Source organism: Microtus ochrogaster, linkage group LG7_11 (genome assembly GCF_000317375.1).
Source record: "Microtus ochrogaster isolate Prairie Vole_2 linkage group LG7_11, MicOch1.0, whole genome shotgun sequence".
Lineage (NCBI taxonomy): Eukaryota > Metazoa > Chordata > Mammalia > Rodentia > Cricetidae > Microtus > Microtus ochrogaster.
Window position 1 is genome coordinate 2,619,525 of NC_022032.1, and position 6,249 is coordinate 2,625,773.

Genomic DNA, 6,249 nt, shown 5'->3' on the forward strand with positions numbered 1-6,249 from the left:
GAATCAAAGGGACCTAACAACAAGAATACAAATCTATGTAAACACTAATAGAATGTACTTGCTTCTCAGCAGCCCATGGAACATTCTCCAAAACTGACTACATATTAAGTCAAAAAGTGTAACACCGGGCAGTGGTGGTGCACACCTTTAATGCCAGCATTCGGAAGGCAAAGAAAGGTAGATCTCTGTGAGTTCAAGGCCAGTCTGGTCTACAAGAGCTAGTTCCAAGACAGCCAGGACTGTTACATCGAGAAGCCCTGTCTTGAAAAACAAACAAAACAAAACAAATGAGATAGAATTAAATAACAGCCCATATCTTATCTAACAGCCAAGAATTAAAGTTGTGTATCAAGAACAAGTGAAATAGCAAAAAATATACAAATTCATAGAGGTTGAAAAACTCACTACTGAATGAAATTACATCAAGACAGATACCAAGAAGGAAAATAAAATAAAATGAAAATGCAACATTCCCCAATCTTGGGGTATAATGAAGGCCGCACTAAGAGGTAAGTTAATAGTGATAACTGCCTACACCAAAAATAACTGAAGAGAACTCATATAAATAATGACAACATAATTGGAAGTTCTAGAAAAACAAGAATAAGAGCCAGAAGGAGTAGATAGGAAGAAATAAACTCAGGTTGAAATCAGTGAAATAGAAAACAAAAACCAACGTAAAGAATAAGGAAACCAAATGTTGGTTCTTTGTGGAAATCAACAAAATGGACAAACCTTTAAATAAATTAACAAAAATTTAATTTTTTGTGGAGAGAGATGATCCAAATTGATGTAGGATTCCCCTTTGTATGCTGTGAATATCATTGGTTAATAAAGGAACTGCTTTGGGCCTATAGCAGAGCTATAGGGGAACAGAGCTAGGCAGGGGGAAACTAAACCGAATGCTGGGAGAAAGGAGGCGCAGTCAAGGAGAAGTCATGGCATCCCCACTGGAGACAGATGTGCTGAAACTTTGCTGGTAGGCCACGACCTTGTGGTGATGAACAAATTAATGGAGATGGGTTAAATTAAGATGTAAAAGTTAGCAAATAAGAACCTAGAGCTAATGGGTCAAACTGTGATTTAAATAATATAGTTTCTGGGTGATTATTTCCAGGAAACAAACAAGCGGCCTCCTCCAACACCAAATTAATTAAATCGAAGATGAAAATGGAAACATTACAACAGATGCCAAGGAAATTCAGAGTATCATAAGGAGGATACACTTTAAATATACATATTCCATCAAATCAGAAAACCTAAAAGAAATTGATGCACTCTTTGATTTATACAACCTACCAAGGTCAGATCAAGATGAAATAAGCAATGTAGGCAAACCACAAACCCCTAGTAAAATAGAATCAGTAATTTAAAATCTCCTAACCAAAAAATTACTGGACCAGATGGATTCAGCAAAGAATTATATCAGACCTTCAAAGAAGAGCTAATGCCAACACTCCTCAAAGTATTCTACAAAATATAAACTGAAGGAAAATCTCCTAATTTTTTTATGAAGCTACTATTACCCTCCTCATACCCTAACCACACAGACTCAACAGAAAAGAAAATTATATACCAATACCTCATATTAACATAGATGCAAAATTTTCCAATAAAATACTTATAAGCAGAATTCAAGAACACATCAAAAATATTATTTACCATGATCAAGTTGGCTTCATTCCAGAGATGCGGGAATTGTTCAACATACATAAATCAATAAACTTAATCCACCACACAGACAGACTGAAAGACAAAAACCACATGATCATCTCATTAGATGCAGAAAGGCCTTTGACAAAAATCAATATCCCTTCATGGTAAAAGACGTGGAGAGACTTGGGATACAACTGGGAAAAGGACAACATCTTCAACACATGGTCAGACTGGATGACTGTATGGACAAGAACACAAGCAGAAACCTCTGCACAAAACACCTCAGCATAAGGCCAGATACCCTGAATCTAACAGAAGAGGAAACAGGAGATAGGCTTGAACTCATTGGCAAGGAAGAAGGCTTTCTAAATAGGACTCAGATAGGATGGGTGCTAAGGACAACAATTAATAACTAGGCCCTCGTGAAACTGAAAAGCTTCTATATGGCACAGGACACCACCATCTAGACAAAATGGCAGGTGACAGGATGGGAAAATTTTTTTTAATAACAACACATCCAATAGAAAGCTTACATCTAAAACATATAAAGAACTCCAAAAAACTAAACATTCAGAAAACACATAACCCAATTTAAGTATAGGGCATACATCTAAACAGAGTTCTCAAAAGATAAAATACGAAAGACTGAGAAGCACTTAAGAGAAATGTTCAACACCCTTAGCCACCAGGTAAAGGAAAATCAAAACTACGTTGAGATTTCATCTTACTCCAGTCAGAACAGCCAAAATCCAAACAAACGACAGTTCATGCCAGAAAGGATATGGGGTAAGGGGCACACTCATCCATTGCTGGTGGGAGTGCAAATTTGTACAGCTGCTGCAGACATAAGTGTTGCAGTTCCTCGGGAAGCGGGGAATGTATTTACCTAAAGATTCAGCTTTTTCACTCTTGGGCGTATATATAAAGGACTCTACATCATGCTAAGGAGTATTTGCTCAGTGATGTTCATTGTTGCTCTATTCCTAATAGCTAGAAAATAGAAACAGCCTCTATGTCCATCAACAAATGAATATATCAGGGAAATATGGCACATTTACACAGTGGAAAGTGCAGCTAAGTGGATAGAACTAGAAAAACATCCTGAGTGAGGTAATCCAGACTCAAAATGACAAATATATGTCTTCTCCCATATGCAGACATTGTCTTCTAAGCATTCAATAAGCATGCTAGTATCAGAATAACCACAGAAGGAACAGTGCAGGGAGGGAATGATCTCCGAAGAAAAGGGGGAAGGAATATATAGTTAGAAAGAGAAGACTGGAACAGGAGGGTTGTGTGTGGTGGTTTTAAAGAAAAGGGTTCCCAATAGGCACAGAGGGAGTGGCACTATTAGGAGGTGTGGCCTTGTTGGAGGAGGTGTGGCTTTGTTAGAGGAGGTGTGTCACTAGGGGGAGTGGCACTATTAGGAGGTGTGGCCTTATTGGAGGAGGTGTGGCTTTGTTAGAGTAGGTGTGGCACTAGGGGGTGGGCTTTGAGGTCTCTGAAGCTCAAATCAGTTCACTTTCTGCTGCCTGTGGATCAGGGTATAGAACTCTCAGCTCCCTCTCCAGCACCATGTCTGCCTGCATGTCACTATGTTTCCCACAAGGAGGATAATGGACTCAACCTCTGAAACCGTAAGCCAGCCCCAATTAAACATTTTCCTTTGCAAGAGCTGCTGTGATTGCGGTGTCTCTTCACAGCAGTAGAAACCCTAACTAAGACAAGGATTAGATAGGAGAGGGGGGCACAAGTGTACAGTGAGGTAATATGGGGAAGGAGGACTAACACTGAGGGCCGTTTGAGGGGGTCATGTGGAAACCTACAATAGAAGTTTCTTCAATATGACATATATGAAATACATCTGAACAGAATCACCAAATAATGGAGGAGACCAAGCCCTAACAAGACATCTCCTGCCACCACGTGAAACCTCCAGTCCTAGGGACCAGTTACATCTTATCCAAGCTGTTGGCCAAAGGGACGCCATGGAAGGCCCCAGACAACTTTGGCTTTTGACAAGGGTATTTTATTGATTGCTCTACACAAACTTGATGATAATATCCTATTGTTGAAGACAACACCCAAATAGCTCAGTGAACACAGAGAAGGTGAACTGATGCCCCTTTAGAACCTTTCCTCCTACTGACTGGCGTTCATGGTACTGAAAGGTACTCTGCAGACTACCAGAGAACCGTAAACTATAATAACCCTTCTACAAACCCTTGCATCTACAATAGTGACCTGCCTGAATAGTGACCTGCCTGCATGGCGCACTGGTGCAATCAGGACATACGTGTTGTGGGAGGAAACAGCCACTGACTGGATTTAAGAACCAGCCGGGCAGCGGTGGCGCATGCCTTTAATCCCAGCACTCGGGAGGCAGAGGCAGGCGGATCTCTGTGAGTTCGAGGCCAGCCTGGTCTACAAGAGCTAGTTCCAGGACAGGAACCAAAAGCTACGGAGAAACCCTGTCTCGAAAATTAAAAAAAAAAGCCAGGCGGTGGTGGCGCACGCCTTTAATCCCAGCACTCGGGAGGCAGAGGCAGGCGGATCTCTGTGAGTTCGAGGCCAGCCTGGTCTACAAGAGCTAGTTCCAGGACAGGAACCAAAAGCTACGGAGAAACCCTGTCTCGAAAATTAAAAAAAAAAAAGAAAGAAAAAAGAAAGAAAAAGAAAAAGAACCACTGGGTGACATGAACTTCATACCTGTATTCAAAGGTATTTTTGGAAAGGTTTTGTTTTTTTGTCTCATATTGCTTTCTTTGGGCCTTTTTTTTAACTTTACTGGTTTTTGCTTATGTATTACGGTTTCCAAATTTGAGGTGTGTGTGTGTGTTTGTGTGTGTGTTTCTCGTGCTCTTTTTAGTGTCTTCTTGTTTGTTCATTTTGTTTTAACAGTGTCTATTTATTTGTCTGTTTTCTTAAGAGAGAGAGAAAAAGGGCATTGATTTAGAAGGGTGAGGAGGATCTACATGAGAGAGGGGAAGAGAGGGGAAACTGTGATCAGAATAAATTGCATGAAGATAACTTTCTTTTCAATCAAAAATAAAATTTAAAAAATAACACACAAAAATCAGTAGTTTCCTTCTATACAAATGACACACATACAAAGAAAGAAATCAGGGAAACTGTGCCTTTCACATTAACCTAAAAGCATCTTGGAAAAAATTCACCAAATAATAAAAACTTTACGACACTGAAGAAAAAAATTGAAAAAGAGATGAGAAGATAAAAGACAACTCTTGCTTTGTGTATCTGCAGGATTAATGTTGTTTAGATGGCCACCCTACAAAAGCAGTCTATAGATTTAATGCAATACCCAAAAATTCTTCACAGAAGTTGAAAAAAATCTTAAACTTGCACACACACACACACACACATAAATACACATATTGTGGCATTTCATTTGTATTTTAATTAATAAAACTTTCTTGAGGACCAGAAACATAAAACAGCCAGCCTTATAGTAAAACTGATCAGCTTTACAGACCAGGCAGCAATGACATACACCTTTAAACCCAGTAGCTACACTAGCTTGCCATAGAAACCAGGCAGTCGTGGTTTCATGCCCTTAACCCCAGAACTAGAGAGGATTATAAAATGGGAAGAGACAGCTCTCAGTCTCATTCTGAGGTTTCCTGAAGGCAGAATTACCATTTTCAAACTGAGGTTGGGGTTGTTTTCCTGGCCTTCAGGTTGAACCCCAATATGTGTCTCTGAGTTTTTATTAATTATGCTTCATATGCACAAAAAAGGAAATAATAGGAAACCTAAATAAACCTGAATAATAAAAGAACTTTTGGAGGTATCACCATCCCAGATTTCAAGTTGTATTATACACATACAGTGATAAAAACAGCATGGTATTAGGATAAAAACAGACATGTTGATTAGTGGAATCTACTGAAGATCCAGATACATGACCAAACACCTAGATATTCAAGTTTTGACAAAGAAGTAAACAAAAAAAATACATAGTGTAGAAAAGACAACATCTTCAGTAAATGGTGCTGGTCAAACTAGAGAGCTGCATTGAAAAGAATTGTCTATGTCATTCACAGATTTATATCTATCTGTCCTACTCAAAACTCAACTCCAAATGGGTCAATGACCTTAACATAAGACTAGACACCCTGAATCTGCTAGAACAGAAAATGAGGAATAGGTTTGAACACACTGGCACAAGAAAGGATTTTCTGACCAGAACACTGATAGCAAAGGCATTGTGACCAATGGTTAATAAATGGAACTTCATGGAGCTGAAAAACTTTAAAGAAGATATAAGATCCAGCTATCCCACTCTTGGGCGTATACACAAAGGACTCTACAGTATCAAACTTACAAAACTCAGCAGCCTTTTTATACATCAGCAACAAACCTCCTCAAAAAGAGATAATGGGTACACTCCCACTTATGATAGCCTCAGAGACCATAAAAGATCCTAAAATACACCTAACCAAGAAGATGGAAGACCTCTACAATGAGGGGTAGGGTGGAAGGGAGGGAGAAGGGAGGGAGAGAGGGAGGGAGGGAGGGAGGAAGTGAGGAAGGAGAGGAGCAGAAATCCTACACACGGAGGGGGGAGGGAGA

At 39.6% G+C, this 6,249-nt stretch overlaps 1 protein-coding gene across 1 annotated transcript in view; it reads right to left on the reverse strand.

Annotated features, from left to right (window-relative positions):
- Adam32 (ADAM metallopeptidase domain 32) overlaps positions 1-6,249 on the reverse strand; it is a 65,599-nt gene that overhangs the window by 21,568 nt on the left and 37,782 nt on the right. The gene's annotated exons all lie outside the window — the stretch shown is intronic.